Here is a 12,940-nt window from a genome sequence, read left to right as displayed (position 1 = left end):
GCTGCTGAGAAGAAAGTGTATTCGCTCTTGGTTGGATGGTATAGTCTATAAATGTCCGTTAAGTCTAAATTATTGATTGTGTTATTGAGATCTATGGTTTCTTTGTTCAATTTTTGTCTGGAAGATCTGTCCAGTGGTGAGAGAGGCGTGTTAAAATCACCTAGTATTATTGTGTTATGGTCTATTTGGTTTCTGAAATTGAGAAGGATTTGTTTGACATACATGGATGAGCCACTGTTTGGGGCATAGATGTTTATGATTGTTATATCTTGCTGATTTATGCTTCCCTTAAGCAGTATGTAATGACCTTCTTTATCCCTTCTGACTAACTTTGGCTTGAAGTCCACATTATCGGAAATGAGAATGGATACTCCAGCTTTTTTGCTGAGTCCATGTGCATGGTATGTTTTTCCCCATCCTTTCACCTTTAGTCTATGGGTATCTTTTCCATGAGGTGAGTCTCTTGCAGGCAACATATTGTTGGATCTTTCTTTTTAATCCAATCTGCCAGTCTATGTCTTTTGATTGATGAATTCAGGCCATTAACATTCAGGGTTATTATAGAGATATGATTTGGTTTCCCGGTCATTTGGTTCATTTTTTAAATTTTATTTATTTATTTGTTTGACACAACTTGTTTCCTCCTTTATTTGACAATTCCTTTAGGATAATTCCTCCCTTTGCTGATTTGCTTCTTTGTTTTTCATCTCTTCCTCATGGAATATTTTGCTGAGAATGTTCTGTAATGCTGGCTTTCTTTTTGTAAATTCTTTAGCTTTTGTTTATCATGGAAGGATTTTATTTCATCGTCAAATTTGAAGGTAAGTTTTGCTGGGTATAAGATTCTTGGTTGGCATCCATTTTCTTTCAGGGCTAGAAAAATGTTGTTCCAGGCCCTTCTAGCTTTTAGGGTCTGGATTGAAAAATCTGCTGATATCCGTATTGGTTTCCCCCTGAATGTAATTTGGTTCTTTTCTCTCACAGCCTTTAAAATTCTGTCTTTATTTTGTATGTTAGGTATTTTCATTATAATGTGCCTTGGTGTGGGTCTGTTGTAATTTTGTGTATTTGGAGTCCTATAAGCCTCTTGAACTTGATTTTCCATTACATTCTTCAGATTTGGGAAATTTTCTGATATTATTTCATTGAATAAATTGTTCATTCCTTTGGCTTGTTTCTCTAGGCCTTCTTCAATCCCAATAATTCTTAAATTTGGCCTTTTCATGATATCCCATAGTTCTTGTAGATTCTGTTCATGATTTCTTACCATCTTCTCTGTTTGTTCAACTTTGTTTTCAAGGTTAAATATTTTGTCTTCAATGTCTGAGGTTCTGTCTTCCAGGTGTTCTATCCTATTGGAAATGCTTTCTATGGAGTTCTTAATTTGGTTTATTGTTTCCTTCATGTCAAGGATTTCTGTTTGGTTTTTTTTCAATATCTCTAACTCTTTATTGAAATGATCTTTTGCTTCCTGTATTTGCTCTTTTAATTGTCGATTGGTGCGATCATTCAATGCTTGCATTTGCTCTTTCATCTCATCATTCAGTTCATGCATTTGCTCTTTCATCTCATCGTTTGCTTCTCTGATCATTTTAATTATGTACATTCTGAACTCCTTTTCTGTCATTTCTTCTGCCATGTTGTCATTGAGTTTTATTGATGTAACATCTAGATTTGTTTGCAGTATTTTCTTTCCTTGTTTTCTCATATTGTTCAGGTATCAGTGGACCGCTGAGATATTGCAGATTTCCTCTATTGACTTACAATGTCCCTGAAGATTTCTATATATATCCCCCCTTAGCCTTCAGTAGGCTGAAGTCTTGGAGGAAGTTGATAATGCGGTGCTCCACAAGGAAGCTGCCTCTCTAGGAGTGGTGACCTTCAGGTGGGGTATAATCCCTGCTAGTGGGCAGAGGTGCCTCCACTTGTTGACCAATGGTCATCCAAAGGGGACCTAGGCTGCAGGCTGAGGCAAGGCCTGTTTGGGCCTGAGTCTCTGGTTTTACCGTCCTTGTGGGGAAACCTCACCCAGCAGGGAAGACTCACCCGGTGGGGAGGTCTCGCTGGTCAGTTCCCTCTTAGAAGTTCCCCTCAATTTACAGCTACCACCTGGGCTGGGCTGCCTTCCTCTGCAAAGTTCCCAGGGCCCCGGCCCTACCTCCTGGGCCTGGGAGCCTCACCCTTCGCAGATGACTCTCCTTAGGCTGCCCCTCCTCAGAGAATCTGCCCGCAGGCCTGGAACCTTCGCTCCGCCCTAAGCCTGTCTCTGTGTGGCTCTTCCACCAAGAAGCCTCCTAGATCCTGGGACCCTGCTCTGCACCTAATCACCTGGCTATGCGGCCCCTCCTCTGAGCAGCCACCTGGGGCCCCGTACAATCGTTCTGAGTCCCAGAGACCCGCCACACGCCTCTTCCTCCAGACAGCCGCCCAGTATTCTGGTGCGGTCACTAGGAGACCAAGAAACTCACTGCGTGCCTCCTCCTCCCACCAACCACCTGTAGCCCGGGGCAATCAATCACTCCGAGTCGAAGTGACCCTCCCCATTCCTCCTCCTTCTCCAGATAACCCCCCGGGTGTTCAGGAGCGGTCGCTCTGAGTGGCTCTGAATCCACGTGACCCGCTGCACGGGTCCTCTGGGCAACCGCCCGGAGCTCTGATGTGGCCACTCAAGACCAAGCATCCCACCACGCTTCTCCTCCAGGCAGCCCCCCTGTGTTCAGGAGCTGTCACTTTAAGTCCAAACAACTCACCACTCGCCTTCTCCTCTGAGCAGCTGCCTGGAGTGCTAATGCAGTCACTGCGAGTCCAAACGACCCGCTGCGCTCCTCCTCCTCCTCCTCCTCCTCCTCCAGGCAGGCCCAGGTGTTCAGAAGTGGTCTGAGTCCAAACAGCTCGCCACGCAGCCCCTTCTCTGGCAACCGCCTGTAGCTCTGGTGTAGTCACTCTGAATCCAAGCGGCCGCGCTCCTCTTCCTCCTCCTCATCCTCCGGGCAGGCCCCGGTGTTCAGAAGTGGTCTGAGTCCAAACAGCTCGCCGCGCAGCTTCTCCTCTGGCAACCGCCTGTAGCTCTGGTGCAGTCACTTCGAATCCAAGCGGCCACGTTCCTCCTCCTCCTCTTCAGGGCAGGACCCGGTGTTCTGAGTCCACACAGCTCTCCTCGCCACTCCTCCCCTGAGCAGCCGCCGGAGCCCCAGTGGTTGCTCCGAGTCCCAGCGCTGTGCCGAGCAGCCTCCTTTACGGCGCTCCCAGTTGTCCGAGTTCACTGCTCCAGCGGGAGGAGGGGTGTCTCGCCAGCAGCTCTACTTCACAAAGTTTCCTGCGTTCCGGGACCACCGTCCCATCCGGGACGCCTTCCCAACCAGGGACCCAGCTGCTTTGAGTTGGTCCCAACTGTCTCAATATCTCCTCTTTTGAATCCTGAGTCCTGGAGCAACATGAAATGCAGCCACCCTCTAGGCCGCCATCTTGAAACCTCTCTCCAATGCATTCTTATACATAAGTGATGAATCTTCAGAAAGAGAAGTTAGGAAAACTACCCCATTCACAATAGCCTTCAAAAAAATAAAATACTTGGTAATCAATCTCACAAAAGAGGTGAAAGACCTCTACACTATGAGAACTACAGAACACTAAAGAAAGAAATTAAAGAAAAGCTTAGACAATGGAAGGATCTCCATGTTCTTGGATAGGCAGAATTAATATTGTCAAAATGGCCATTCTACCAAAAGTGCTATACAGATTCAATGCAATTCCAATTAAAATCCCAAGGACGTAGCTTACAGAAATAGAGCAAGCAATTATGAAATTCATCTGGAAGAATAAGAAACCCAGAATAGCTAAAGCCATCCTTAGCAGGAAGAGCAAATCAGAGAGTATCGCAATACCAGATCTTCAACTCTACTACAAATGATAGTAACAAAACGGCATGGTATTGTCACCAAAATAGACAGGTAGATCAATGGTACAGAATAGAGGACATGGACACAAACCCAAATAAATACAATTTTCTCATATTAGACAAAGGTGCCAAAAATATGCAATGGAGAAAAGATAGCCTCTTCAACAAATGGTGCTGGGAAAACTGGAAAACCATATGCAACAGAATGAAATTAAACCCCTATCTCTCACCCTGCACAAAAATCAACTCAAAATGGATCAAGGACCTCGGAATCAGACCAGAGACCCTTCATCTTATAGAAGAAAAAGTAGGTCCAAACCTTCAACATGTCGGCTTAGGATCAGACTTCCTTAACAGAACTCTCATAGCACAAGAAATAAAAGAAGAATCAACAACTGGAGTAGATTCAAACTAAAAATCTTTCTCTTAGCAAAGGAAACTAAAAAGCTTTCTCTCAGCAAAGGAAACTATCAGTAATGTGAAGAGAGAGCCCACAGAGTGGGAGAAAAATCTTTGCCACTCATACTTCAGATAGAGCACTAATTTCCAGAATCTATAAAGAACTCAAAAAACTCTACACCAAGTATACGAATAATCCAATCAACAAATGGGGTAAGGAAATGAACAGACACTTCACAGAAAGATCTACAAGCAATCAACAGATATATGAAAAAATGTTCAACTTCTCTAGTAATAAGAGAAATGCAAATCAAAACTACCCTAAGATTCCATCTCACCCCAATTAGAATGGCGATTATCAAGAACACAAACAACAATAGGTGTTGGAGAGGATGTGGGGAAAAAGGTACACTCATACATTGCTGGTGGGGTTTCAAATTAGTGCAGCCATTCTGGAAAGCTGTATGGAGATTCCTCAGAAAACATGGAATGTACTCACCATTTGACCCAGCTATCCCACTCCTTGTCCTACATCCAAAGCACTTAAAATCAGCATACTACAGAGATACAGCCACATCAATGTTCATAGCTACTCAATTCACAATAGCCAGATTGTGGAACCAACCTAGATGCCCTTCAGTTGATGAATGGATAAAGAAACTGTAAGATATACATATATATATATATATATATATATATATGAATATTACTCTGCCGTAAAGAATGATAAACTTACCTATGCTATTTTTATAGAAGATACTATATTTCCCAGTGTTCCTGTAAAACAAATAATAGAATTTTCTAGTTTCCTTTCTTCCCCTTTCTCTTTCTTTCTCTTCTACTCAAAATGAAGCTGTTTCTAAGAAAAGATCTACCCACATATAGAACAACAGGATCATTCAGAGTTAAAACCTCTAGACTCACTGCTACAAGTATGAGATTCTCCTCAGGTTATTTAGCATCTATGTGGCTCAATCACTGACTTTAAACTTGGAGATACAATACTTTCTTTTACTTTACTAAACTAGGGTAAACACTAAATAGGGTTAAAGTGTTTTGGAATTAAAGTTGCTGCATAAATCAAGATATGATATTTTAGAATAATTATTATGGTACTTCAACTTATCATCTGACAGCTAATAAATCATTTAGCGTGATAGTAGCAAGAACTACTAATTATGCTAAGTGAACAGTGTCCTGGAAAAAAAAAAGAATGATAAAATTATGTCATTTGTAGGCAAATGGATGAAATTGGAGGATATAATGCTAAATGAGATAAGCCAATCTCAAAAAACCAAAGGACGAATGATCTTGCTGATAAGCGGATGATGACATATAATGGGGTGTGGGAGGGGTTAGGGTTAGGGTTAGGTTTAGGGTTAGGGTTAGGGTTAGGGAGGGGGGCAAGAATGGAGGAAGGAAGGACTGTATAGAGGGAAAAGAGGGGTGGGAGGGGTGGGGGGAAGGGAAAAAATAACAGAATGAATCAAACAACAGTACCCTATGTAAATTTATGATTACACAAACGGTACGCCTTTACTCCATGTACAAACAAAGAAAACAACATGTATCCCATTTGTTTACATTTAAAAAAAAAGAATACACCATTATAATTCAAAGGGAATGTTCAGAGACAAGCTAGGAACAGAGTTAATAATCCCTTGAGTTTAATATTAAATATATATCTCATGTCCATCAAGTCACTATTTAGATAGATAATTAAGCACCAGAGATGTGGTTGAACTTGATGACTTTTAAGGTCTCTGTGATTCCATTGTCATTTCTACATTCAAAATGGTTTTATACAATCATCATGTACAATTGGCAATATCATTTACATGTATCTCCTTAATACAATCTGAGAAATTATTTTTTTAATTTCACAAATAAAATTTGTTAGAAGCTTAAAAAAAAAAAGAAAATGGAAATATCTCCCTTGTCCATGAATAGGCAGAATTAATGTTAAAATGGCCAAACTACCAAAAGAAACATACATATTCAATGCAATTCTCAGCAAAATACCAATGACATTCTCCATAGAACTAGAAAAACAGTCCTAAAATTCATTTGGAAGAATAGAAGAATCAGAACAGACAAAAAAAATTTAAGTTAAAAAGCAATACTGGAGGCAATTCAAATTATTCTACAGAGTTATAGTAACAAAAACTGCATGGTACTGGCATAAAAACAGACACATGGTACAATAAGAACAGATTCAAGGTATAGAATAGAAGATACAGACAAATTCCCCAGACACAGTCATCTGATACTTAACAAATGTGCCAAAAACATATATTGGAGAAAAGACATCCTTTTTAAAAAATGGAGCTGGGTACCAGGGCACACTCTTATAATCCCAGCACCTCAGGAGGCCGAGGCAGGATTGCAAGTTCAAAGCCAGCCTCAGCAAAATTGAGGCAGTAAGCAACTCAGTGAGACCCTGTCTCTAAATAAAACACAAAAAGGGCTGGGGATGGGGCTTAGAGGTCAAGTGCCCCTGAGTTCAATCCCCGGTTACCCACCCCTCAAAAAAAATGGTGCTGGGAAAAACTGGTTATGTAGAAGAATAAAACTAGACCTTTATCTCTCACCCTACATAAAAGTCAACACAAAATGGACCAAAGATCTAGGAAGTAGACCCATACTACTCAACTCCTAGAAGAAAATATAGAGTTAATATTCTCAGTACAGGCAATGACTTTGTGGATAGGATTGCCAAAGTTCAGGAAATAACGCAAGAGTTAATAAGTGGGATGGTGTCAAATAAAAAAGTTTTGGCGCAGCAAAGAAAACAATTAGAAACGTAACAAGAAAATCTACAGAATAGGAGAAAATCGTTTCTAGTTACTCTTCTGACAGAGAATTAATATTTAGAATATATAAACAGCTCAAAAAAATTTACACAAAAAAATTAAATAACCAGTTAATAAATGGGCAAATGAGCTGAACAGACACTTCTCAAAGGAAGAAATAAAAATGGCCAACAAATATACTAAAATGTGTTTAACATCATTAGCAATTAGGAAAATGCAAATCCAAACTACATAAGATTTTATCTCACTCCAGTCAGAATGGCAGCCATCAAGAATACAAACAATAAAAAAATGGTGGAATGAGACAGACATCATTACCCTATGTACATGTATGATTACACAAATGGTATGAATCTACATTGTGTGCAACCATAGAAACAAAATAATGCACCCCATTTGTGTATAATAAATCAAAATGCAGTCTGTAAAAATTTTAAAAATTTAAAAAATTTTTAAAAGAATACAAATAATAATAAATGCTGGAAAGGATGTGGAGAAATAGGAACACTTTTACACTGTTGGTGGGACTATACGTTAGTGCACCTGCTATGGAAATCAGTATGGAATTTCCTCAAAGACTAGAAATGGAAATAGCTACAGTACTCCTTGGAATTTATCCTAAAAAATTAAAGTCAGCATGTAAAATACATGCCTACCTATATTTATAGGAGCACAATTCACAATGGCCAAACTATGGAACCAAACTAGGTGTCCATGGGCAAATGGGTTTTTTAAATAGTGGGCAAATGGGTTTTTTAAATGCAGTTTATATACACAATAGAGTCTTATTCAGCCATGGAGACAAATTAAATCATGTCATTTGCAGGAAAATGAATTGAACTAAAAAATTATATTAAGTAAAACAAGTCAAACCAAAAGTCAAGTGTATGTTTTCTCTCATATGTGGAAGATAGAAATGCAAAAGGGAAATAAAGGTGGGAGAGGGATCTCATGAAAATCAAAGGGAGATCACTAAGTAGAGGAACAGGACCAGGGCAGGGAGAAGGAAAGAAGAGGGGAAATACTGGGGAACAATACTGGCCAAATTACCTTTTTATATTTTGTGCATGTACAAATATGTAACAAATCCCACCAATATGGACAACTATAATGGCATCAACAAAAATATTGAAAATAAATAAATAAAAATTTAAAAGATGCAATGGCACAGCAGTGAGGGTTATTTTCAAAGCATGAAGTAAACCCCCATTACATTTTTCCCACTGTCAATTTCTACCTTCTACTTCTATGGAAAAATGAATGATGACATCTCCAAGCTGCTTCTTGCTGAAAATGGGTGACAAAGGGGTCCTTAGAATGGAAGTTTTTTACTTGTTGTCATTTTTCTCTTTTGGACTTTTGCCAGAAGGGACAAAGAGGTGATTCCAATCTTTGTGGGGACCTGAGAGAAACACTCAGGTATGGCAGGTAATGTTTGACCAATATTGTACATAGGTCTTAATCTAGTTTCTTTTGCTATAGTCACACTTTCCAGTCCCCACCCCCCCAGGGTTCCAGGAAGGGTCTTTAATACACTATTTCTTTGTGCACTCAATTTAAGCCTGCTTCTGAGGATACTCTTATCGATGAAAGCAATTTGCAACACCTTATCCCACTGTAGGTGAGTTTCTTGGCATAATTTAGTCACCATATTTTTAAAGTGTGATTTATCTTTTCTTTTTTCCCTGTAGATTGTGGTCTCCAGGATCTAAGTAACTTCCATTAAATATCCAATATTTTGCTCACTCGTTGGGTCACTTCTGTAATGAAAGATGGTCTATAGTTACTTTCATTGAGAAAGGGTGCTCATGTTTTGGGATCAGTTCTTTCAAAAGGACTCTAGTTATTTCAAAAGTCTTTTCTGCTCTGGTGGATAAGTGTTGACCTGCACAGAGGTTTCTGCCAATACAAGCAAATATCTGAAGTCTTCTGTGGCACAGAACATTTGGGTAAAATCTACTTGTCAGCCACCAAAAAACTGCATTTTTACATATTGTGTCCCTTTTATAGTAGGCTGCCTTTTAGTCTTTGTATTGTTTGTGTTGCATAAGACACAGTTCTGAATCACTTGCTGGATAGTCTGCTGGAGTTGTGACCCTTGCAAGTGGAGCTTGGTTAAATTTACCAAGGTGTCCCTTGCGGGGGCACTTGGCAAATAAGACCCTTACCAGAGCATGACAAGGTTCCTCTGGAAGATGCTTGCAAGGTCTCATCAGAAAGCTGGGTCCTGCCAGGAAGCCATCTGCATATTCTGGGGTTTTCTGTGCCTGCTGTTTTTACTGACATATTATTCATTGCAGAGTCTCTCTCATGGAATAAATGCATTGGGGGATAAAGGGAACACAACTTTATTAAATGATTTATTCAGGTTCCAGACAAATGATACCTATGAGACTTGTGCAAAACAAAACTCTATGGGTCTTAGGGTGAAAAACATTCTTGAGCAACCGTGTCCTGTGTCTTTTTCTTGGGAACAGTGTTTTGACTCCCTTAGGATAATTTCTATTACAGATTTTTCCCAGGCTTCTAAGGCAAAAATAAAAACTCCTTTAGCTCATTAGTTACATCTAGTCCTGTAGAACATCAGCTGCCTCCCACAGCAGGAACTAAATAAGGATAAGCTTTTCAGATCAAACGCAGGCCCCAGTTTCCCCAGAAAGAAAACCTATTAAAAACATACACTTTGATCTCCCCTTATCTTCCACCAGGTGACTTGATATAATACATATCTAAGAAGACACTGGCCTAAAGAACCACAAAAACCAATATCAGACTACAAAGACTGAGTATCAGCTAGTCTATAACTTAAGTGGCAGTGTCAAATATAGGTCAAGGAGAAGTTAAACTTTAAATAATATTTCCACGTCTAAGCTATGTTCTGAAGGTGTCGGGTCAAAATAAGTTCATTATAAAAATATTTGTTTAATGTTACTTAGGTTAGCAGAAATATGTTAGTTAAAAAAAGATAAGATATTACCAGATGGCGCCTGTTGGCTAAATGCCCAAATCCTTCTTCTGTTATCTATTATCTATGCCCTTGAAACTTCCTCCTTTATTCTTAGTAAGTTTGTAAAGGGTATAAAAATTGCTGGTGAATTCAATAAACTTGTCAGCAACCTAACACTGACCTGAGTCTGTGTGGTTGCTGTCCATCGCGGAAGCTGCGCCGTCTAATCACTCGGGGCTTTTATATTTCAGGCCATCAAGGACCCCTGGACTCTGCTGCTTGGGCTGGTCCCCGGCAGTCCCTCCTATAATGAGCATTTTTATGTAAATGTTTTATCAAGACAAGACCAGCACTTCAGACAGGAGGATGAGCCCATGGGAATTCTCTCTCCACTTGGCAGTTCTATCCCAGGAGTGGAAACCTCATTCTTTGACCTCTTATCCTCCTCAGAATAAAAGGTTTGCATTAGTCTGATTCAAGTTGAGTAATTAGAGCTCTGTTAAACAGAAAAAGACAACTCTAAAACTTATTTGGAAAAATAAGAGATCAAGAATAGCCAATGCAATCCTGAGCAAGAAGGCATCAGAATACCAGACCTCAAACTATACTACAGACCAAGAAACACACACACACATACACACACACACATCATGGTATTGGCACCAAAACCAACGTGAAGACCAATGGGATAGAATAGAAAACACAGAGACAAATCCACACAGTGACAAATCCACATAGTCATCTGATATTTCTCAAAGATGCCAAAAATATGTTGGAGATAAAAACAGCCTTATTGAGATCCGCTGCTGCTGCCGGGGCGGGCGGACCTGCAGGAGGCGGCGGCTTTGACGGCCGAGGCCGAGGGGAAGATGGCGGACGGTGTGGACCACATAGACATTTACGCGGATGTGGGCGAAGAATTCAACCAGGAAGTGGAATATGGTGGGCATGATCAGATAGATTTATATGATGATGTCATCTCTCCATCTGCAAATAATGGAGATGCCCCAGAAGACGGGGATTACATGGATACTCTCCCCCCAACTGTTGGTGATGATGTGGGTAAAGGAGCAGCAGCACCAAATGTTGTCTATACCTATACTGGAAAAAGAATTGCATTATATATTGTAAATCTAACATGGTGGACAACAGATGAAGACTTAACTGAAGCAGTTCATTCTTTGGGAGTAAATGATATTTTGGAGATAAATTTTTTTGAAAATCGGGCGAATGGCGAATCAAAGGGATTTGCCCTCGTTGGTGTTGGATCTGAGGCATCGTCAAAAAAAGTTAATGGATCTGTTGCCTAAGAGAGAACTTCATGGTCAGAATTCTGTTGTAACTCCCGGCAATAAACAGTTCCTGAGTCAATCTGAAATGCAGTCCAGGAAAACTACACAATCAGGACAGATGTCTGGGGAAGGTAAAGCTGGTCTCCAGGAGGCAGTTCACGAGCAGCATTTCCACAAGGTGGTAGAGGACGGGCCGTTTTCCAGGGGCTGTTCCTGGTGGGGACAGATTTCCTGGGCCAGCAGGACCAGGAGGGCCACCCCCACCTTTTCCAGCTGGACAGACTCCACCACGTCCGCCCTTAGGTCCTCCAGGCCCACCTGGCCCACCAGGTCCTCCACCTCCTGGTCAGGTTCTGCCTCCTCCTCTAGCTGGGCCTCCTAATCGAGGAGATCACCCTCCACCACCAGTTCTTTTTCCTGGACAACCTTTTGGTCAGTCTCCATTGGGTCCACTTCCTCCTGGGCCTCCACCTCCAGTTCCAGGTTATGGCCCCCCTCCTGGGCCACCACCTCCACAACAGGGACCACCTCCACCTCCAGGCCCCTTTCCACGCCCACCTGGTCCACTTGGGACACCCCTTACACTTGCTCCTCCTCCGCATCTTCCGGGACCACCTCCAGGTGCCCGCCGCCAGCTCCACATGTGAATTCCTCCACTAACAGCAGCATGCCTACATCAGATAGTCGAGGTGCACCACCAACAGACCCATATGGCCAGGGGTGACTCCACCATATGATAGGGGTGACTCTGGCCCTCCTGGAAGGGAAATGGATACTGCAAGAACACCATTGAGTGAAGCCGAGTTTGAAGAAATCATGAATAGAAATAGGGCAATCTCAAGCAGTGCTATTTCAAGAGCTGTGTCTGATGTCAGTGCTGGTGATTATGGGAGTGCTATTGAGACACTGGTAACTGCAATTTCTTTAATTAAACAATCCAAAGTATCTGCTGATGATCGTTGCAAAGTTCTTATTAGCTCTTTGCAAGATTGCCTTCATGGAATTGAATCCAAGTCATATGGTTCTGGATTAAGACGTGAACGATCAAGAGAGAGGGACCATAGTAGATCACGAGAAAAAAGTCGGCGTCATAAATCCCGTAGTAGAGATCGCCATGACGACTATTATAGAGAGAGAAGCAGAGAACGAGAGAGACACCCGGACCGTGACCGAAACCGTGACCGAGAACGTGACGGAGAGCGAGAGTATCGTCATCGTTAGAAGCTGAAGGAAGAGGAACACCTTCCAAGACAAAACAGTCTTCATGGGGGAAAAAATGACGCTTGTCCAGCAGTTTGCTTCTTGTGATTGAACTGAACCTGTAAGGATTCATGGATAAACTGAACAGGATTAGATCTGAATAAAGCAAATCTGCATAAATGGTAACTAGTAGCTCTACTTTTACTTTTTATGTTGCTTAACTGTTTTATTTGAAGGAAACCTGTGTGATTTAAAAAGGTAATAGCTTTTGCAACTTTATTACTGGTGCAAGCAATTGGAAAAAAAAAGTCAAGTATATGCTTGTTTTTATAGTAGTTTGTTCTTGTTAAAAATGTTCATATGATAATGTCTGTAAACAGCACCACTTTGA

General features: G+C 41.1%; 1 pseudogene across 1 annotated transcript; it reads left to right on the top strand.

Annotated features, from left to right (window-relative positions):
• Positions 1–10,871: 10,871 nt before the first annotated feature.
• On the top strand, positions 10,872–12,830 carry LOC306662475 (cleavage and polyadenylation specificity factor subunit 6-like; annotated as a pseudogene). The gene has a single exon. The product of its transcript is annotated as a cleavage and polyadenylation specificity factor subunit 6-like (transcript).
• Positions 12,831–12,940: the final 110 nt, after the last annotated feature.

Source organism: Sciurus vulgaris, assembly GCF_902686455.1.
Source record: "Sciurus vulgaris genome assembly, chromosome: 5".
Lineage (NCBI taxonomy): Eukaryota > Metazoa > Chordata > Mammalia > Rodentia > Sciuridae > Sciurus > Sciurus vulgaris.
This window is presented reverse-complemented; position numbering and strand designations above follow the sequence as displayed.